Genomic DNA, 23,251 nt, shown 5'->3' with positions numbered 1-23,251 from the left:
GGTGTGTAATGGAGCTTGAAAATAGCGATTTGACTGTTAGATTAATTAAAAATAGAGATCGAGTTGTTCGACAGTTAGAATAGGATTTGATTCATAAAAAAAGAAGAAAATGTAATGAACAAAGATTAGCTGAGATGATTGAGGATTGAGCGAGAAGTGAGAGTTGAGTGAGAGAGAGGTTTTGAGATTGAAACAGAGGTCTGTTAATTTGTTGTAATCGAGCCAAGAGGGCCGAGACTCTGTAATTATTATTTTATTGAAGAAATTGATTCAGTGTGTGATTGTGTGTCAATTCTGGTGAAGACTCTCATTTACTTCCGTGAATCTGCGTTCTGAAGTGCATCCGGGTATTTTCTCTGTTTTTCGTATTTTCATTATAATCTCAGTGTTTATGGTTAATCGCGGTCATTAATATTAATAACGGGGGTAGAAGAGCACAGAAAGGTTTGATCGTGATTGAAGGCCCATACTCCATCCTAACCATTGATCTAACTTTCAACTGCTGACGTCATAGTCAACGGCGGGGTTAGGCCTGTGTTTAACCTATGCGTTAGTTGAAGAGCCGCTAGCCGTAGGATCCGAATGAACTCTGTTATCCAAGGGATATCGGGGTTTAAAGTGATCGGAGTTTAAGTCTAAACCTGGACCCGAACTTTATTAGATCAAGGTTTATAAATCATATCGGCTCTGTGAGGCAGGTAAGTGTCGCATAAGTTCCTTGTGCGATCTCGCGTCAACTGTTGGATCACCGCTAACGCTGACCGTTCGATTATATCGCATCGCATCATTCATAAGTGAATGAACCTTGGCCAAGCGAAATTTCGATTTGCAATGTCATTGCCAACCGTTAGATCTGGGGAGAGGAAATCAACGGCGTAGAGTGAAGTGTTGTTCAAAAGGGAAAATCAACGCAGGAAGTCAACACAGGACAGTTGTTGTTCAATTGTTGTTCAATTGCTATTCAGTTGTTGTTCAGTTGTTTTTCAATTACTGTTCAGTTGTTGTTCAATTGCTATTCAGTTGTTGTTCAATTGTTGTTCAGTTGCTATTCAATTTCTGTTAAGTTGTTGTTCAATTGTTGTTCAATTGGCTCCTGCATCATTTTTGGTATCAGAGCACAGAGATCGAGTTTGATTGCAGTAAACATGCCACCAATGAGAGGAGTTGGCATAGGTCAAGGAAGACCTGAAGAAAATGCAGTTCTACTTGAGGAGATCTGGAATTTTCGTACAAGGATGGACACAATGGAGACTGCACAGAGGAGAGCACTTGATGAAGGAGTTGAGAGTGTTGCAGAAGAATCTTTTGAGGAAGAAGAAGAGGAGGAAAACAAAACTACTAAAGTTATCAAGATGTTGGCTAAAGTAGGTGGAAAACCAAAGGCGGAAATTCATGTGTATGAAGGGAGTCTCAATGCAGAAGAGCTAATGGATTGGATCAATTCACTGGACAAATATTTTGACTATGAAGAGGTTGATGATAGAAAGAAGGTGAAATTTGTAATTACCAGATTGAAGGGTCATGCAGCTATTTGGTGGGATGAACTACAAACATCCAGAATGAGAAAAAGGAAGTCCAAGATCAAGCAATGGGACAAAATGGTGAGTAAAATGAAAGCTAAATTTATGCCAAAAGAATATCAGTTAAATATTTTCAAATAGTTACAGAATTTAAGGCAAAAAGTAATGTTTGTTAAATAATACACAGAAGAGTTTTATAGATTGAGGATTAGAGCAAGACATGCAGAGGATGATATGGAGAAGGTAGCCATATATATTAATGGCTTAAGATACAACATACAAGAAGAGATCAACTTGCTGAGTTTGAAGACCATTGAAGATGCTTATCAAGCAGGTTTGACGGCAGAAGAGAAGATGTCGAGAAAACAAAATCAGAGTAATAGAGGGAAAAGTTCAGTAAGAGGTAGAGGAACTACTAGACCAAAGGGTTCCGCAACATCAGCATGAAGCAGGAAGTTCAAGTAGCAGACCACCACAGAGGGGAGATTTTAATATAGGAAGATTTGCACCCAGAGGAAGAGGTTGAAGAAGAGATATTCAATGTTACACATGTGGAGAATGGGGACATGTATTGTGGGACTGTCCTCATAATAAAACAGCAAGTCAGAGGAATGCAAATGTGGCTGAAGCAAAGCCAGAAACACCTCGACTTATAGAAAAGGAAGAATCCCCTGAAGTAGGAGAATCCCTGTTGTTGAAAAGGGCATTGCTTAAGGCAGAGAAAGAGACTAAAGAACCAGCGCAGAGGAAGAGTATATTCAGAACTACATGAAAATCCAAAGGTAAATGTTGTAAAGTGATAATTGACAGTGGAAGTACTGATAACCTTGTTTCTACAGAGATGGTGGACAAGCTGGGATTAGTGAAGACAATACACCCTACTCCTTACAAAGTGTCGTGGTTGCAGAAAGGACATCATATTATTGTGACAGAACAATGCAAGGTAGAGATACAAATTGGTACGTATAAGGATGTGATATTGTGTGATGTAATGCCAATGGATGTATGCCATGTATTTCTGGGAAGACCATGGTAGTTTGATCGGAAAGCTATTCATGATGGGAGGAAAAATACTTATACTCTGGAGAAGAATGGAAATAAACATACATTGCTGCCATTGAAGGATGATGTTGACAAAGGAGGACCTGGAAACAGTGTTATGTTGATGAGTGGAAAGGAGCAGTTGCAGGAGGTAGGAAAAGGTAAAGAAATGCATTTTGTTATCGTAGGGAGACCTAAGGTAATTTTAACTTCCACAAAATTAGATGATTTACCTGAAGAAATCAAAACGTTGTTAAATGATTTTGTTGATATTATTGTGGATGAGTTGCCAAATGCATTGCCACCAATCAGGAGTATTAATCATCATATTGATCTAATAGCAGGAACAAGTTTTCCAAACAAAGCAACATACAGATTAACTCCTCAAGAGAATGCAGAAGTTGGAAGACAAGTGCAAGAACTGATGGATAAGGGACTAATCAAAGAGAGTCTTAGTCTGTGTGTTGTACCAACAGTACTCAGTCCAAAGAAAGGGGGTGAATGACGTATGTGTACAGATTCCAAAGCCATAAACAAGATCACTATTAGGTATAGATTTCCTTTGTCGCGCATGGATGATTTGATGGATTGTTTGAGTGGGTCAAAGTATTTTACTAAAATAGATCTGAAGAGTGGATATCATCAAATAAGAATTAGAGAAAGAGATGAATGGAAGACTGCATTTAAAACAAACAGTGGGTTGTATGAGTGGTTAGTGATGCCTTTTGGACTCACTAATGCACCCAGCACGTTCATGAGATTGATGAATGAAGTCTTGAAGGAATATGCAGGAAAGTTTGTTATTGTTTATCTTGAAGATATACTATTTTTTAGTAGAAGTAAAGAAGAACATCTGGAGCATCTTAAATTGGTTTTAAGAACTCTACAGGAAGAGAAACTACTGATAAATCTGAAGAATTGTAGTTTCATGAAAGAAATAATTTACTTGGGATTTGTAGTTTCTAAAGAAGGGTTGAAAATGGATCCAGAGAAATTCCAAGCAATTTGGAACTAGCCTATTCCAAGGAATATATTTGAGGTAAGAAGTTTTCATGGGCTTGCAAGTTTCTACAGGAAATTTATCAGAGGTTTTAGTCATATTTTTGCACCAATTCTTGAAACAATCAAGGAGACTAATCAGCCGTTCAAGTGGATAGAAGCAGCAAACAGGAATTTTAAGTTGTTGAAGAGGAAAATCACAGAGAAACCAATTTTAGCTTTACCTGATTTTGGAAAAGTATTCCAAGTTGAAACTGATGCTAGTGGAGTTGCAATTGGAGCAGTTTTGAGTCAGGAACAGAGACCAATAGCATACTTTAGTGGGATTAAATGAAGCGAAGAAGTATTCTTCTTACGATAAAGAATTTTATGCTATTGTACAAGCCTTAAAAAAATGGAGACATTATTTGCTGCCAAAGGAGTTTGTATTCTGACAATCATGCATTACAGTTTATAAACAACCAGCCGAAATTGAAACAGAAACATGCCAAGTGGGTAGAGTTTTTGCAGAGCTTTACTTTTGTGATAAAGCACAAAAGTGGTAAGTTCAATAAAGTCGTTGATGCTTTAAGTAGAGAAAATTTCATTGTGTAAGAATTAAAAGTTGGTGTTGTAGGATTTGAAGAAATGGTTGAAATGTATAAAGATGATGAAGATTTCAAAGATATTTACATAGCAGTTCAAAATCCAATAACTCATAATAGAATTCAGTGGTGAGATTATCTTATCTAAGGAGGTTTATTGTTTAAAGGTAACAAGTTGTGCATTCCCAAATGTTTTATGAGGGAAAACATAATAAAGGAGAAACATAGTGGAGGATTATCTGGTCACTTTGGACAAGACAAAACCTTTGCTCAGGTAAATGCTTTTTATTATTGGCCAAAGATGCATACTGATGTTAAGATATTTGTTGAGAAGTGCAGGATATGTCAACACACTAAAGGGAGAAGCCAGAATACAGGATTGTACCAGCCATTTCCAATACCAGACCGACCATAGGATGCAGTTACCATGGATTTTGTTTTGGGGTTACCTAAAACTCGAAGGGGGGATGATTCTATTTATGTTCTGGTAGATAGATTTTCTAAGATGGCACATTTCATTGCATGTAAAAATACTAGTGATGCAACACATATTGCTAATCTATTTTTTTCATAAATTGTAAGATTACATGGATTGCCTATAAGTATTGTGTCTGATAGAGATACAAAGTTTGTAGGACATTTTTGGAGAACTCTTTGGAAGAAACTAGGAGCTAACCTCAGTTTCAGTTCAGCATACCATCCTCAAACATATGGACAGACCGAAGTAGTAAACAAAAGCTTGGGGAACATATTGAGAAGTTTAGTGTATCAAAATCCTAAGCAGTGGGATTTAGCACTAGCTTAGGCTGAGTTTGCTTATAATGACACTCCAAACTGAAGTACTGGAATGAGTCCATTTCAGATTGTTTTTGGGATGAATCCAAGAGGTGTGTATGAGCTCATAAATTTGGGTAAACAAGAGACAAGAATCACAAAAGTTGAAGAGTTTGCAGAGCAGATGCAGAGACTACAAGAAGATGTCAAAGGCAGATTGCAGGAAAGCAGTGGCAAATACAAATAGAGAGCAGATATGAAAAGAAGAGAGAAAGAATTCCAAGTGGGAGATTTAGTGATGGTGTATTTGAGAAAAGAAAGATTTCCTGCTAAGACTTACAATAAACTAAAAATGAAAAAGATAGGACCATGTAGAATTGTAAGAAAGTTTTCAACTAATGCTTATGAAATTGAATTTCTAGAAGGGATTGGAATATCACCTATCTTCAATGTTGAAAATTTTTATCCATACAAAGAGACAGAGACAGAGCTACAGGAGGAAACTACAGAAGATGAAGTTCAAACTTTGAACTGGGAAGAACAAATGCCAAATAAAGTTAAGAAAGAGGTGGAATCTATTTTGGAGAAAAGAGTATCCAAAAGAACTAGAGGACGGGTTTATTATCAATATCTAGTCAAATGGAAAGGACAGCTAGTGGAGGATGCTAGTTGGTTGACAACAACAGAGTTGCAAAACTATGGAGTAAACCCTGAAATTCTGAGGGATGATTCTTTTCTTCCCCAAGAGTCTGATGCAAGAACATCTGGACTTAGCCAGCAATGTGAAGGTTTGTTCACATGTTGTGGCTAAAGGAGTTGAATTTCACTGACCTAATTGGTCAAAAGTCAGTTTTGGTCGAGAGGTTTGGATCTCTCGAAAATGATCTGTAATTCATTATTGTAATAGTTAGGAAATTGTCTTATTTTAGGCTAAGGGATAAAGTTGTTAGCGTATGTGTGTAATGGAGCTTGAAAATAGCGATTTGACTGTTAGATTAATTAAAAATAGAGATTGAGTTGTTCGACAGTTAGAATAGGATTTTATTCATAAAAAAAGAAGAAAATGTAATGAACAAGATTAGCTGAGATGATTGAGGATTGAGCGAGAAGTGAGAGTTGAGTGAGAGAGGTTTTGAGATTGAAACAGAGGTCTGTTAATTTGCTGTAATTGAGCCAAGAGGGCCGAGACTCTGTAATTATTATTTTATTGAATAAATTGATTCAATGTGTGATTGTGTGTCAGTTCTGGTGAAGATTCTCATTTACTTCCGTGAATCTGCGTTCTGAAGCGCATCTGGGTATTTTCTTTGTTTTTCATATTTTCATTATAATCTCAGTGTTTATGGTTAATCGCGGTCATTAATATTAATAACGGGGGTAGAAGAGCATAGAAAGGTTTCATCGTGATTGTAGGCTCATAGTCCATCCTAACCATCGATCTAACTTTCAACTGCTGACGTCATAGTCAACGGCGGGGTTAGGCCTGTGTTTAACTTGTGTGTTAGTTGAAGAGATGCTAGCCATAGGATCCAAATGAACTATGTTATCCAAGGGATATCGGGGTTTAAAGTGATCGGAGTTTAAGTCTAAACCTAGACCGGAACTTTATTAGATCAAGGTTTATAAATCATATCGGCTCTATGAGGTGGGTAAGTGTCGCACAAGTTCCCTGTGCGATCTCGCGTCAACTGTTGGATCACCGTTGACGCTGACCGTTGGATTATATCGCATCACATCGTTCATAAGTGAATGAACCTTGGCCGAGCAAAATTGTGATTTGCAATGTCACTGCCGACCGTTAGATCTGGGGAGAGGAAATCAACAGTGTAGAGTGAAGTGTTGTTCAAAAGGGAAAGTCAACGCGGGACAATTGTTGTTCAATTGATGTTCATTTTTTGTTCACTTGTTGTTCAATTGTTTTTCAGTTGTTGTTCAATTGTTGTTCAGTTTATGTTCAATTGTTGTTCAATTGGCTCCTGTGTCATTTATCAATTTCGAGAAAGCATATCTATTTCACCCCATACAAAATACATTAACATATATATAAAGTTACCTATTTTGTGGTGATTGTTGTTTTTTTATATATTCCTTTTTCATTATAAGCACTCACTAGAATAGCCAAGGCTAAAAGAATAATATCTTAAGTCCAGTAAATATTTATATGATTTAGCCCATTATTTATTTAGACAATAAAAACTAATATTTAAAAAATAATAATAACAAAAATTAATATATATATAGATATATATTTTAATATTTATTTAAATAATAAAATTAATATAAAATTTAATTTGGTATTTTTCCAAAGGAAATTAAGTTAATTACTTATATTGAGTGTTTAATTAGGAATATGATTTTGTTTTCAAACAATTTTCTTAAATTTTTGTATAATGTATTTTAAAATTAGATATATTGGTGTTTATTTCTTTAGTGCTAAAGTTTATTATGTTGAATGTTTTTAGAGTCATTCATTTTACATAATCATATGTCTAAGCAAAAACATATCAATATTATATAAATAGTTTTAAAAATGATTGTTTGTGTTTATTAATGCAAGATAAATTTAGATTAATAAATCTTAAGTTATATTTAGTTTTAATATTTTCTATCAAATAAAAAATAAATAATTTACGTATTAAATTAATTTACGTATTAAATCAATGAGCTTATGTTGTTTAATTATTCCTTTCAACTTGAACCATCTTTTGAAGGAAGTTCCTCCCTTGCGGACTTTGTTAGTTTTCTAGTAGTGGTCATACTATTTTCAAATTCCACCCATATCTTGTTGTGCTTGTCCTCATTAAGATTAAAAATTATGTGAATTAGCATTATAAAGGAAAGAATAATATCTTTATTATCATCAAAGACTTACCGATTGATGATATTGTTAAGCACAAAAGGCCTAAAAACAAGTTTAATAGACGACCTATTGAAAGGAGAACTTCCTAATGAAAATAAAGTACTAACAACCATAGCTAAAGCATAACCATTGTGTCATTCTTTCTAATATTAAAAATTAATTGAAAGATTTGATGAAGTCCCATATTACATGCTTATATTTCGTAAAGTGTAGAAAATTGCATGGACACTTTCTCATCACCTATTTAACAATTATCTTATTATTGTTAAAGATTTGAAAATGCTTAACTTTGGAACTCGTGGTCCTCTATATCCCTACATTTATTTTTTTGTATTCAACAATATCGTTAGTATAAGGAAATTCTAACCTAAAGAAAGTAGGAAAATGAGTACCAATTTGATCTATGAGCATGATTTCCACTCCTTAATCAATTTTAGACTTGGATGCATCGAAGTAGAGTTTCCATGATAGTGTGTTATATTTCTTTACATCACTTGGCCAAAGAAATAGTCATTGGGATTTTCTTTAAAGGAAAGAAGGGAAGTGATTCATAATTGCTCTCCTATGCTTGAGTCGATTCACCATTGATTCACCATCATGTGCCTTTGTTAGTTATGCATCAAATAATTTATTATGTTGTATTTATTTTACTATAAAACAATAGTGACTATATAATTCATTTGTCAGAGACAAATGGATTGTTTGGCTCTATATTATTTCTCAAGATTTTATTAATCAAGATAAATACACTTCATGGAATATTTGTAATGTTTCTCCTTTTCTACAAATATGTAATGTTTCATGAACTATAAGATGTATTTCACATTCTCTGGACATGACCCCCCAACAAATAGTTTGTTCCTTTTCTTTCGTGTAGCTCCTAGCTCAAAATCCTATCTCTTTCCTTTGACTTTCTATGGCCCATAAGGCTTTCCATTTAGTTAGCTTTAATAGAAGCAGAAATGTGATCAAAATTTCCAACTTCAGAACCCCCATTATTAATATCCTTATTTTGTCCCTTTATTATCCTCCCTACTCTTAATTTTTCTTGTGGAAGGACAAGATACCTAGACCCTTTTACAGGAGTCACATTGTCTACCAAGTGGATCTTGTTGAGTTGTTTCCCAACATTAGGAATGTCATTGATCCCAAGAGTCTAAAGAGGCCTCTTTGTGGATGATAATTATCTAATCACCCATGGAATGATCTTTTCAACCTTTTCATGTTTTTCAAATGGTAATCATTTGTTGGTTGAAAAGGATTCAATGCCATTAGGAATGTCATTGATCCCAAAAGTCTAGAGAGGCCTCTTTGTGGATGATAAATATATAATAATGCATGGAATGATCTTTCATCCTTTTCATGTTTTCCAAGTGGTAATCATTTGTTGGTTACAAAGGCTTCAATTCCATCCTCCCTTATTCTTTTGGTTCCCTCTCCACTTATCGTGGATAGTTGGTTTCTAGTTGTGAGGCCTCATGAGCTCCCTTTAGCTTGAGTAAAGAATTTTAGTTAGGTGGAGGATACAAGTTTATATCTCCTGTTTGTATCATCCATGTCCCATCCATCTTGCTCCACCTTGCTTTGCCTTTGGTCATTTTCCATTGTGGTGGAGGATGGAGGTAACACTCTTTTAACCAACCCTTTCTATGATAGTTATTTCACCTTAAAAAATACTTTAAAAACAAGTTGAACATGGATTTGGAAAGATGGCTAATGACGAAGATCCTTTTTTTTACATGTAACCAAGCACCCCACCCTGTAACCCATAAGAAATGATGATATATTCCTCATGGGTCATGAATAGCCTCAATCAATAATGGGATCATGAAGAGAAAACTTTTCATAAGTGGGGATTTGATTTTGGGTGGGGAGGATAATGATTCTTCCTCTCAACCACCTGGGATAGACCCAATTGATATTAATGGATAAGATTCTATGATGAAATAACCAAGATTTAGCCATTAATTGGGCCATTATACTTGCAAATTGTAACCACATTTTAGAATTGTAGGTTTAAAGACCTATTGATAGTGTTGGACCCACCAAAATTCAAGGGGTCTCCCCGATATGTGGTCCCAATTAGACCTCACACCATTTGGGATAGGAGCCCCATCCGAAATATGGCTTGGTTTCTGGTTATCTTAAATATATGCCTTGGCTCTAACTGTTAGCAAGAGAGAGGAGTGCAAATGTGCCTTTGAAAAGCAAGGGGGTGTGCCTAGTGAGTGTTCGATCATATGTGTGTGAAAGTTATTTCACTACGACGGGGAGGAAAAGTGATCCTCTAAGAGAGAGGTAGTAATACCACCCTAGTAGAGACACACAAGAACAAGAAGGATTTGTACAACATCAAGTGAAATAGTCCACATAGATGCGACGGTCATGGCAACTAATGTAAAAAGGAATATTTGTCTAATATCCAACAGAATAGTCCACGAGGATGCGACAATGATAATAACAATTACATCACATTCTCAATATGATAAGTACAAAAATACAAATAAAAAAATAGTTCAACTACTTTAGCATAGATGAAAGCAAACATGAATTACAAACATTCACATAATAGTCTTACAAATATCCATAGTCTATGCATGAAGAACGTGCTGGCCCATATGGCTTCTTATATTAAGTAAAAGTTCCAAGACACATGTATACAATGAACATCACTAGCTCCAATAGTGGAGAGTTGGAGTCACTCCTTGCTCCTCACAAGAACTAGCTTATCTCTCTAATGCCTTGCGGGAGGAGCCAAGGTGAAAAAGTATTTTGCTCTTACAATGAGGGTGTATATATAACAATGAGGAAGTGATGCTTCAACTTCCTTATGAATCTTCGTCTACCCCCATTATTGTTTGACTTCCTATGACTTTTCAACTTTACATGACTCGTCATATTCCATACATCCTTTGGATGTCCACTTTACAATACATTTTCGAAACATAATTTACATCATTAAACACAATGGTGTGGCATGTGATAAATCATGACATGACATGACATGACACTACTGACATAGGCTTCTTGATGACATGGCAATGTCAAGCAACTACTGCTATTATGTGTTGCCAGTCTTCTTGTGAATACTTTTCTTTTCACCTTCGCATGGTTTCGTGATAAGGGATCTTCAATGATCTCAAGTCTTAAATGGTGATCGCAAACTGGTGTCCCTTTGATTTCTCTTGATTGATTAGCTTGCATACTCAACTACAAGAATGTCTTTCAGCATGTTGTGCTCCTTCATCTCCTTCTTCATCATCTCGCCATGGCATGATAAGGTACCTATTTCTGCAATTCACTCATGACGATACAACATCAGTTCGAAAACCTCCTAGTCTAAGATTGTGCATATTGATCCATTGATTGGGACAGAACCGGATGGAAAGTTTGGAAAGGGGCTCAGTGTCCATCCAATTATGTAGTTCAAGAATTCAAAGGGAGCCTCGAGCCTTGATACTGTGTAGTGCGCAGTTCAGGCTGGGCTGAGGGGACAAACTGCACAATTTTGGAGGTCAATGTGACAGACTGAGGGGATGAGCACTAAGAGAGCACATTGTGCAGTTCTAAGAGAAAAGGGAGACTGTGATATTTCACAATTGCATAGATATGGGGCTCAGGGATGAGCTTAAGGCTAGTGACTGTGCAATGCACAGTTATGGCTAGGTTGGGAGAAATAATTGCGCAATTCTGAGAGCCAAGGTCAGGGTTTGAGCACTGAAACTGTGTAGCGCAATAGTCCTGGGAGGCAAGAACTGCGCATTGCGTAGTTCCAAGAAGCAAGGTCATAGTTAGAGGACCGACACTGTGTAATGCGCAGTTCAAGGAGGTTGGGTGAAGCTAGGTTGCTTGGTAGGGAAGCTTCTCATAAAATGACTAAGTGTCAGATCGGTGAGACTGATGTGAACAGTGATAAGACTTCAACTGTGATCACACACTTAGACTACTTAATGACACAACAACATAGATCATCCAGGACATGTGGCAATGCATTTCCCTCTGTGAGATAGCTTTACGAAAAGTGCAACACTTAAGATACACTTTGCGACGACCGTGATGACACTTGTGCGACAATGCTTGTAACTTTGGAAATGAGTGCGACGAATGTTTACATGGTTAGAACAACGCATTTACACAAAGGTGACCTCTTGAAACGCTGGAACAAGCTTATATACATGATGTGACAACTAATATGCGAAAAGAAAACATTTTTCCTATATTGCAAAGGGGACAAAACTCCTCAGGAAAACACACAATTAGTTTCAAAGTTTGCAACAACAATGTACAATAATAAGGAAGGATTTGAAATTGAGCATAGGCCAAAATTTGGAGGGTGTTGTAGCAGAAACACCAAGACCATTAGATTTTCAAACTATAACTTCAATTTGGCCTTTAAACCTATAATTCTAATCCCAAGTGATTATTAACAAACCAATTATTTTAATTCTAATCAATTTTATATTTGACCTCCCAAATGGGAGGATTTTGGCTTCCAAAATATTGTCCATGGAGAGGATGGAAGTACATTTCCTCCACCATTTTCTTTGGATCGACAAATTTATATGTCATGAAAATTAGCTTCTTCCCAATTAGTACTTTTGATTATTTGATTTCACTAGATTTTCTATTAGAGATTTGTCTCTCCCTTTATGTGCCTCGATGAGGTAGGATTCATTGTCTTTGTCCAAGTGATACATTTTTCTTTAGTGTAGAAGGTTACATCCCTATCCCACAAATAGGGGAAGATAAACATCGGTTTGCATGTATCAAGTGGTGCTACATCACATTCCACTTAATTAACAAAATCAACATTTATGAGAAACTCGACCTTACATTTTTTAGTGATCCTCATCGAAAATTTATCTTATATCTACCTTAATGAACATGGTTGTCCTAGCTTATATGTCTCTATACCAAACTCATTAAATAATAATTTAGAAATCAAATTATTTTTATTTGAGAATCATTGTCAACAAGTAAAGCATTTACTTGATTTTTATCTAAGTGAACTTTGGTGTGGAAAAGTGGAACTCCCTCTCTACTTAACCTTGGTTGCTGCAACATGGTGTAGAGCAGATTCTCATCCACATGGGTGGTTTTCTTTACCATTGTTTCCACTAGAATTTGTTGTTGTGTTTTCTTCCTTCTTACAATTATAGTACTAGATGAAGCTTCCAACAATTTTGATCCATGTTTATGCCCCAACTAGATACTTATATACTTATAATATGAACCATTTTGATAATTTCCCTTTTTAAATGTAGGGGTGTTAGATCTAAAATTTTTAAATTAACTTCACTAATGTTTCCAAAAACCTTTTACCTGGTTTCAGTATCCACCTGTACTTGTTCTTGTTTTCCACATCCTTAAATAATGAGGGCCCTAAAAAAATAAACACTTCATGCATACCTTTCTATGGATCTACCCAATAGTCTAAGAGTTGTTCCTCATTTGCCATAATTCATTCCTAACTCACTACCTGTTGAAGCCTCAGATTTCTGTTGCTCCAACATGGGGGATAACCACCCAGTATGGACCTTAAGACAACTCCTTTTCCATTTGAAGTGGTGGCTCCTACTGGGGATAATGGGACCAGTTTCCCAGTGTGGGTTTTAAAATGAGAGTGGGTGGTTTTCAAGTGATTGCAGTAAGGATAGTGATAACTAAATGTGTTGTGTGTGGAGCATGATTGTTCAGAGGTCTTCGTTTCAGCTGGATGTATACCCCAAGAAGTTTGTACACCCCTCCATGTGGGGGGGTGCGGGGGGGACCCCCCGGCTGGGGGGTCTGGGGGCCAGCGGTCCCACGGTGGGGGCTCGGGGGCAGCACCCCCGAAGCTAAAAACAAATGTAAAATTGCCTTGTAAAAGTATAGTAATTTCTAGTCAATCTGGGTCGTTCATTAGGCAGATGATCTAACGGTAGAACTTACGTTTAGTTTAGGGTTTTTTGCCCTAGAAGGCAACCCCTCTCTTTGTATGAGGGAATTGTATTGGAGGCTGAGATATAGATGTGTATTCTGTGAGCGAGAAACTGAGAGGTGAGACTGTGAGAGAAAACAGAGGATATTACAGCGGATTTGCTGTAGGTTGTGTCTCTTCATTTTGCTGGATAATAGAAAGGAAGGACTGGCTGTTCGGGGTGGACGTAGCCCAAACTGGGTGAACCACGTATATCTGTGTCTCTCTTGTTTTATGCGTTCTCTGTGTTTATATTTCTGCAATATTTTATGTGTTCCATTGCTCCGTAATATATAATTTTCTAACAAAATGGCCTATTCTATCATGCAAATCTCTAGCTAACTTAATCTAATGTAAACCTGGGTATTTTGTGCGATATGCGATCTAAAAATATATCTATTTGACAGGTGATAATAAATATCAATCACGCATTAAACAGAGGTGATAACGTGTAAAGATAATTTCTTTGACTAAATGGTTAGTCAAAGAAATGTATAAATGATATCGCATATATCTGATGATTATATATGAAAATAAACAATTTCAGTTAGGCATCATATAGTAGTGCAATTAACGCTTAACATAAAGAACATATCTCATATACCATTCATGAAAATGAAGTGTTATCACTAATTAAACAGAAACAAAACTAATCATACAAGATATAAGCACCATATGTGTGAAGTTCTACTCATTTGACTAATGACATAGGTTAACTCCTTTCTTCAGATCAAATTATCTCCCAAGTATACAATAGTGCATCAATAAAGGAAAGTAGTCTTATATTTAAAAGAAACGACCATGTTCCATAATTTCATCAATGCATTCACAAACTTATAGAAGTGCATTCTTTGCAAATGTTTTTGATAAAATTCTGGACCCTTCTCTAAATACATGAGAAGGGTATAAATACTATTCTAACTAATGTTCAAAAATAGATTATACAAAAATTTGAATAGGTTTCAAACAACCTTCCTCCTAACTAGTTAACTAACTCTAAAAATAAAAGTGACTTGATGAGCAGATGTTATGATGATGACTTGCTGTCTGCCAGCTTCTCTTTTAAATGGCATATATCGACCATCGATTAGACTTCAGGAGGTTCCCCAAACTGTGTTCTGACCTATCCTGCGAAAATAGCATCTGTGAGAGGTGGCATCATCCGCTGAGTTGAATGGAGTGAGCAGTTGAGGGTCATGATTTGGCTGTGTGGCTTGACAAGGTATTGCCAATACGCCTCCCAATCAATATTTTCTAACTTTGCAATTGCTTCCCTTTGGATTTCCGCTCTTTCCTTCTAGCTTTTATGCAAGTCATTTAAATCGAGCAGTAATTTGGGTTGCCTTCTTTCACTAGGTTGGTGGCATGCAAAGTGTGGTTTACCACTTTACTATGTTCTTCGTCACCCCTATTGCTCTTGCCACTGCTAATTCATCTTGCTTGATCTGCGCATCCCAATCCGTGAATAGAATGTCCTTATGTGTCTCCTCAATCTTGAGCCGATTAGCTCTCCTTCCCTCTTATGTTTCTTGCCACTCGATGAATTCTGAGATTCTTGTGTTTAGATCAATAAATTCAGTTCTTTGGTCAATCGCCTTATCCGTTAGCTCGTCACTGGTGATCAGATAAGGAGCGATATGTGACATCTTTTGGAAAAATTGTTCTTGTTGTTTTAATAGGAGGGAATTTAGCTCTAGTGCCTCTTTGATGAATTCCTCGACAGTAGGGACATATTCATATTTTTCCATGGCCTCTTGCAATTCTTGAACTTGCATGTTCTTCGCAGAAATGTCTGCTTCATGGCTTATCTTTAACACTTCCATATTCTGCTACAATTGAGCGATTTGTTCAACAGCTTGCTGGTTCACATTTGCTTTTTCAACTTGCAGTTGTTGCTCGAGCTGCGTTATCTTCTCGTCCTTTTCCCTTAACAAAATAGATATCTCGGTAGCTTTATCCATGGTGGAAGTTGCATATGCCCTTGTAAACTGTGATAGTCTTGTCAAGTTTTCAGCTAGATTGGAAGGAATATCCTTCCAGACTATGTCCAGCAGCTCATTCCCAAGTGGGATCTCGGGTGTCTCTACCCTCCTTCTTTTTCTATGTCTCCTCACTACAACCTTGTGAAGTGGGCTGTAGAACACATCTAAAGGAGGAATTTCAATCACCTTTAGGACAATTTCTGATGTGGGCAAAGCAGGAATGATTTATGTCTGCTGCGAACTTGTCCCTTGCTCATCCATTGGCTCAGATTTTGTAATTTTATAGGCATGCAGAGGAGTGTGATATTCTGTGGTTTCCTGGGCATCTATTGTCTTAGGAGTGTCTTGTAGTTTTTTATTGAATTGGTCCCACTCCTACTCCAAATTGCTGCTTTTGATCTCAGAGCCAATATATTTAGTCAAGTTTCTCATACCCTGCTTTTCGGCTGACCTCCTGCTAGATTCCACTGTATTCTCGGTGTCTTGGGCCCTCCCTGTATCCAGTGATTTCCCTGTATCCACTTGAGACTCTATGCGAGAATTTGGTCCCTCGCTATTGACAGTCACACTGGGTGCATGCTTGTCCTTGGTTTTTAACAAATGCAGTGGAATTATTTCGAGCCTTTTGTTTCTGAATTCCTGAAAGCTTTCAAAAGCTTCAGGACTCAGATTTTCCCTTGCCTAATCAAACGCTTGTTCGAAGGATTCAGCTGACTGTAAAAGGTCTTCGGAATTATTAGCCTCATGGTTAAAGGGCTTTATCTTCACTGCAATAGTAATGTTATGTGTTGTTTTGTCTGGATCAAATTGTCTTTTCGGTAAAGTATGGAGCCTGAGGCTCTCTAGGCTTACTAACTCCTTGGTTGCCTAGTTAAAATTTGCTAATGAAAAGGAACTACACCAAATAGGAAAAGATGGACACAACGAATTTTGTTATCTTTTAGGGTCTTGGTCAAGCCTTTTCCCATAGTCTAGTGGGCTATTTCTCTTGCTAATAATTTATCAGAGAGATACAAAGGGAGGACATATGGGTCCTCTGTACTGCCAAAAACCCTGATGTATGTAAACCATTCTTCAAAAACATTACCTTTCCCACTATGAGAAGTCTATAGCGGCTTCTTTGGAAAACCTGGGGGTTTTATTATTAAAAATTAATTTATGTAATGGAAAAATAACAACATGGCATATTTTATAAAAATGGGGTATATAATGGGATTCCCAAATCTATTTATGGCTGAGATGGATAGGGTAGGGGTCCTGCAAGGTCCATTTCCAACCCATGATTGGAAATTTAGTGCAGAAATAGATGGCATCCATGATGTAGGCACTGAAATAGAATGGAGGAAGGTTCTCTATAGAGGAGGATCTCTTCTGACGATACTCGGAGATGGCAGTGGCTAGGTTATTAGATAGGATAGTGGCCCAATTCATTATGTGGGAATTGACACATGCATCAATTAAAGGAATCCATTCTATGGAAAACTTAGCATTGTTAGGTAATTCATATAGCCTACATAACATAGTAGATGCATATTTGTAGGGGTTTGCTAAGGAGGCTACATGATACATACCCATTTTATCAAATTTGAACTTGTTCTCTAGTACCCTCCAACCTTGGATCATCTTGAAAGGTTCTTCATTTTTCTTTGCAAAGTTGGCCAGGTATGACTTGTCATATATGTCCTGAGGGTTAGGTATATGGTACATTTTCTTTAGGTCTTCAGCTTTGAATGACCCCATGAGCTCCATCCTTGAGTTCCTAAATTGCCTATCTTCAATAGTGAGATTTTCCACCACCCACCTAATCATATCAGTATATGGGAGTATTTTCGCTCTTGCTCCTATTCTGTGAAGGAAAGAACATGTAGCATCTTTGAATTGGACTCCCGAAGGTTTTATTGAATCAACTGTTTCCTTTACAATAATAATTTTGGGATGCTCATCCTCAAGCCTGTTGTATATGACTTCCCATGTTGTCGCTCCCCCATCGGCACTGCAAACTGTATCAGAGAATATAGGAGACATTTCTGATAGCTCAGACTCTGTAATGCTCTGCTTTTTCTGCTTTTGCATCACCTTCCGCAATGACATGTCTTTTGAAGCTTGCCTAAAATGGAAGAGATATATCAATGCAGACGATATAGGGAAATTAAGGCTAAAAGCTCTCTGAAATGACTTTGAATCGTGGGAGGATTTCGAATGAGATATTCAGCGTTAACTAGCCATAACTTGAAACATCATTACTTCTCCTCGGCTGCTAAACATTAATTACCCTGTCAAACCGTTCATTATTATATTAAAACACAGTAACTTCCCATGCTTGGTGCTTTATTCATGCATCGCAACTTTTAAGCATTATAATATAGTGTTGTCTGCTTATAATGTGAAATGCAATTGTTAAAATTGCAATATCGCATTTCACAAATCGTTAAAGGATGACACAATGGCATGCATTATTTATTTGCGACTCTGCAAAGTGCGATTGCGTGTTCTCAAGGTGTTCTGATCAGAATATCGTAGTGGGGGGTTTCATCGCATATCGCAATTCGGGATTTACTTAAAGATGTTTATAATTATCACATGGGAAAAATGCGAAATGCGATTTGTGATAAAGATCCTAAACTTGGGTTGTTTTCTAAGAGCTTTCAAGGCAATTTCTTAGAGTTAGGATTTATTTTTCAAAGACTAAAAAATTTAAAAAGGGTCCCCATTTATATGTCAAATATCAACTATTATTCGTATAAATGGGGGGGTTGTTACATAGTACAACAATTAGCGATTCACTTGGGAGAACCAACTATCTCTGATTGATCTTTTGAAATTTCTAAAAACTTTCAAAATAAGAAAAGTTATAGGGATAATAATTACATGAGTTATAACCTAAACAATATTCCTCTGAAATCATAATCACTCACTAAATCTATCTATTCAACTACTTTACTCTTGTAGTGATAAAAATACAAATGTTTGCATCAGTTAATTCTAAGATTTTAAAGAGATATAGCAAGTGCTTTCTTTAGATTAGTTTTTTGGTTTTCTCATTTATCATAGATAAAGCCTCTGCTACCAACAGGCGTTCATAGCCTCGACAGGGTTATCTTTTAACCAACAATGATTCATTGTCCCATCCGAAGCAATTTTCAAAATTCAAAATGATATTCATTTGCTTTTTCTTTTTCCTTAGGACCTTTATTTTGTTTTCATGTAATTTTCTTTTGAAATTTAAAAGACATTGTCTAGGCTTGGTAACCCAATAATGACAATGCCATTCACCAGTTGTAACTAAAATAAACAAGTTGGCTCTTGATGAGACCCCTTGTCCTTTGATTGGTTAGATCATTGACTATTACCCTGTTCTGATATGCAGTTTTGGTAATATCAGTTTAATTATTCCCCTATAATCATGGTAAACAAGCTCGTGATGAGACGTATTATCTTTTAAGTTCTGTATATTTTAGAATTACGCTGTGAAAAAATAAAATTTTATCTGATGGGGTGATACTAGCCCTTTTAAAGAGTTTTGGATGATAATGATAGACTTCTGAGATAGTCATCTATAGAAAGTCCTTACTAGGTTACAGATTCTTTTCTTTGACTGATAACAAGACATCTATACTTTATAAAGATAATAGCTTGTTCATTGAACAAATGGTTTTAGCAAAGTCAAGTTTTTTCAAAGAAATAAGGTTCATTTGATACTCAAATGCTCTAATTATTTCTTTAACTTTTCCTACTTATAGAAGTGAAAAATCAAAATATTATCAGATATTTTATATTGAGAAGCCAAAAGTAAATACTATATTAACGTTTATTTTCCTAAGAATCTTAAACACAATATGATACAAAAATTAGAAGAGGTTGTCTTCTAGGAAAAGTATTTTTTCAGAATTTTCCCATTAATGGGCAAGGAATCCACTTTACCTAACAAGTCTTGCAAAAAAAATTTTGATTGACCAATTTTCTCATTGATTTGGAATGGTCCAAGCCACAGTCTTTGGAACTTGGTATGCTTACATTTTTCCTCATGTGCTTTGTCCCATTTCAAAACTAGATCACCTACTTCAAAAGTTTTATGACTGGCAGAGGTTGTATCAAAAGAGGCTTTGACTAATTGTTGATGATGGGAATGGGTAGCTTTAGCCTTTTCTCTTTCTTCTTCGAGTTTAAGGATATGAAATTGTCTTGCTTGAAGAGAAGAGGAAGGATTTTCATTGATAAACTGCACTAGGGCGAGAGATCGGGATGTTATTGTTACACAAAATATTGTCACCATGACTTTCTGCAGTCAGTGTGAGTCTATCACCACTCATATTGTCCTCCTTTGCAAGTCTCAAACCTTAGCTCTTCATGTCAAGCTTTAAAAATGAGAGAAAGTCCTTGAAAAGCTTTAAAACTTTGGTTCCGCACTTTCTCTTACCATTACATGCGGTCCCGCACCCCTTGGTCATGTTACCTACGGACCTACCTGCTCTGTCTCTAAAGGAGTGGGTGCATACCCCTGTAAAAGTAAAAAAGGCACAAGTTTATTCTTAAAAACTCACTTTGGGTTAATTCTGGACGCTTCTAGAAGGAATCTTGACATGGTTGGTTCGCTCCTAGGTGGTTCATGCATCCCATAACTAAAGGAGCTAACCCCTTGATGAGAGGAGCTTATCCCTTTGAAGGAGGACTCTATCCCTTTGAAGGTGGACCTGGTAACTTCCCTCCTCTGCACTATAAATTGAGGCATTGGGCTAGTTGCTGGGGAGGTTGAAAGCTGAACATTTTTTAGGGTAAATGCTGTTGGAATTTAGACTTCCTATTTGAGCTTGAGAGGAGAGATTACATACCTTTTGGCTTCATTGGGAAGAGAGTGAAACTTGTCAAAGTAGAGGAGATTCTTGCTGGACCCTGGGAGGAGCTTGTACAACATCAAGGCACCAAGGTTGTAAAGTTCTTCTTTGATTAAAGTTAATACAATCAGATTCATTTTTCTCAATAAATTGTCTTCTATGGTTTATTTCATGAATTCCTTGATCATCATGATAAATATGGTTTATTATATTGGCTATGCAGGTGTTATTTGATATGTGTGCCTATTTGTGTTTGTAGATTCTTTAAAAGGGAGCTCATTTGGACAAATGGAGCATGGCTTCCACAAACTAGCACTGGACTCGAGGTAGGCCTAAAACATCTATTAGCCTTTATTTATAAATCGCATATTTAGAGAAAGATAGAATTTGTTTGGTTTGCTTGTCGCTAGATATCCATAGATACTAGGGAGATCGGTCTTGTCTGCAAGAACGATTTATCCGCTCGACAAAATGGCGACCATACTGGGGACTTGAATTTTTGGTTTTTGCCTTTGCTTTTACTTTGACTTGAGAAACTGTTTCTCTGTTTCTGGTTTTTGCTTGCTGTGTGGGATTGGGTAGGTTTTTAGATTTTGAATTGTTTTTTGTTTTTTCATATTTTTGAGAGTGGACCGCACCTGCTGTTTGTAACATAGTGCGGACATACCCGCACTGTTCCTTTACTACACAGTGCGGTACCGCACCTGGTTATACCAGGGGACTGCGGACCCTGTCAAATTTTTGAAAAAACTAAAATCTTTTCATCTAGTTAAGCTTAGGATTTGTTTATGTTGTTTAGCCTCTGCCCAGATCTACACGTGTCTTGTCAGAAACTTTTTGTGAGTGAATTCCATTGGCATTTAGGTTTTAGGTGAATTTCTAGAAGTTTTGTGTGCCTGGCTTGATTTTCGTTTGGTCTTTGTAGTAACTCAGAGCTTAGAAGCCTTAGAAACCTCAGATCACCCTGGTTTTTGCTGGTCTTCTTATGAGTCTGACCGATTTGTAAAATCTGCCTTTGGTGAGGAATACATCTCGTTTTTCTCTTTGCGAAGCTTCGAAAGAACTTGTTTTGAAAGTTTTCGATTTCATTTTTAAAAAGAAAACAAAAGTTGGTTGTTTTTTGATTAATCTGTTATTCTGAACAAGTTATTCCTTAGTTTGCTGATAACTAAGTAAAACATCCTTGAAAATAAATTTTGTAAGCTTTTACTTCAATCAGTTTTTTAGAATTTATAAATCTCAAGATTAGATTTATTAATAGTTTTGAGTGTTTTATAAAAATTATAAAAAAAAATCTCTTCTGGAAAGGATTTGTTTTTGTAGTTTTTGATTGTTGAAAAAGAAAGGGATATTTTTTCGTGAGCATAATTAGTAGTCTCGTTTTTTAGTTTATTGAAAAAGACAAAAAGTTCTTATTTTCATTTGTTGGTTAAGGAAAGATTTGTTTTTCAAGAATTTGCATTCTCAACTCTTTCTTTAGCTAGAAATTCATTGAAGAAAAAGGATTGTTTATCATCTTAGGTGCAATTTTAGTGTTTTGGAGTCGAGTCTTCACACCATAAAGTTTCATCTCCGCACCTTTTGACTTAAGAAAAAACCAATAAAAATAACGCTTAAAGTAAAATTTATCTAGCAATCTTTTTATTTCTAGGGCTCTTTATCACCAACATAGCTTAGGCTAGTATCTTGGAGTAGGGAGTAATTAACTCTCCAAGATAGTAAAAACAAACAAGTAGTTGTATCTTGCGGTAGGAGATAAATTCCAATTGTTACATCTATGCTCTGGGAAGCTCCTCTTAAAGGAGTCAAGCACGAGGTCATATCCGAACCAGTGGAGTAATCAATCCTTCCTCACTAGGAACGATAGCAGATATACACGTATTAAAAACGGTAAACCTCGGATTAACCATTGTCGAGGAGCCTGAGGTCACTTGTTGGTAAACCTTGGATTATGTCAAGGAGCCTTCAAGGGGATTGAGCTTGCTTCTCTACCCTTGCGTGTGTATCAGATCACAGACTGTTCCTCGAGATATATTTGTTTCCGTTGGTAACCATAGTGACCATAATCTATAGGATTCTTTCCTAAGGTGACGGTGGAGGGAAGATCCCACTGTACCTGGAGCAGACGTCGACTAGACTCACTTGGATTTTCTGGGGGGTTCTCTTCACTCGAGATGGTTTAGTGGAGAAACTTGTGCCAGTCTATTCATTAAGCAGGTTGTCGAGGTAACTATTCCAACCGCCATTTCTGTATTGAATTCTGCGACGTTGGATTTCATCACCAACTAGTGTTTTCGGTACGGAAAGTTACTGTTTGTGTGTGGTTTGACCTCCTAGATTCTTTAGGCGTGTGATTCAAAATTGTTTGGTTCTTTAGAGACTTTAGGTGGTTTTCATTGAGATTTTTCTTTGTTTGCGTGTGAAGTAATTAAAATATTTAATCGTGGCTAAATTACTTAGGCAATCCCATAGACTTCGGGGCCAACCTCCTGAGTTTTCACCAAGCCAGCTTGAAGGGCTACGAGCCCTTGTAACTCCTAGTGACAGTAGAGTTGGGTCACCCAAAGAAGGAGAATCTTCTTTAGTTGTGCATCCTGATTATCAATTTCAAGCACCAGAGTATATTATTGAACCTGTTTCATTTTCCGAAGTTACTGGCAGTTTTTCCTCTACTAGTGAATTAGCCGAGGAACCTGAAAT

General features: G+C 36.6%; 1 pseudogene; it reads left to right on the top strand.

Moving 5' to 3' along the window:
* The first annotated feature begins 1,145 nt into the window (after positions 1 to 1,145).
* LOC149262408 (RAF-like serine/threonine-protein kinase PRAF) overlaps positions 1,146 to 23,251 on the top strand; it is a 69,032-nt pseudogene continuing 46,926 nt past the window's right edge.

The sequence above is a fragment of the Pinus tabuliformis genome, chromosome 6, assembly GCF_031772625.1.
Source record: "Pinus tabuliformis cultivar Carrire ecotype Pingquan chromosome 6, CPIR1, whole genome shotgun sequence".
Taxonomy (NCBI): domain Eukaryota; kingdom Viridiplantae; phylum Streptophyta; class Pinopsida; order Pinales; family Pinaceae; genus Pinus; species Pinus tabuliformis.
The sequence above is the reverse complement of the archived record's forward strand: the minus strand, read 5'-3'. Positions and strand labels throughout refer to the sequence as shown.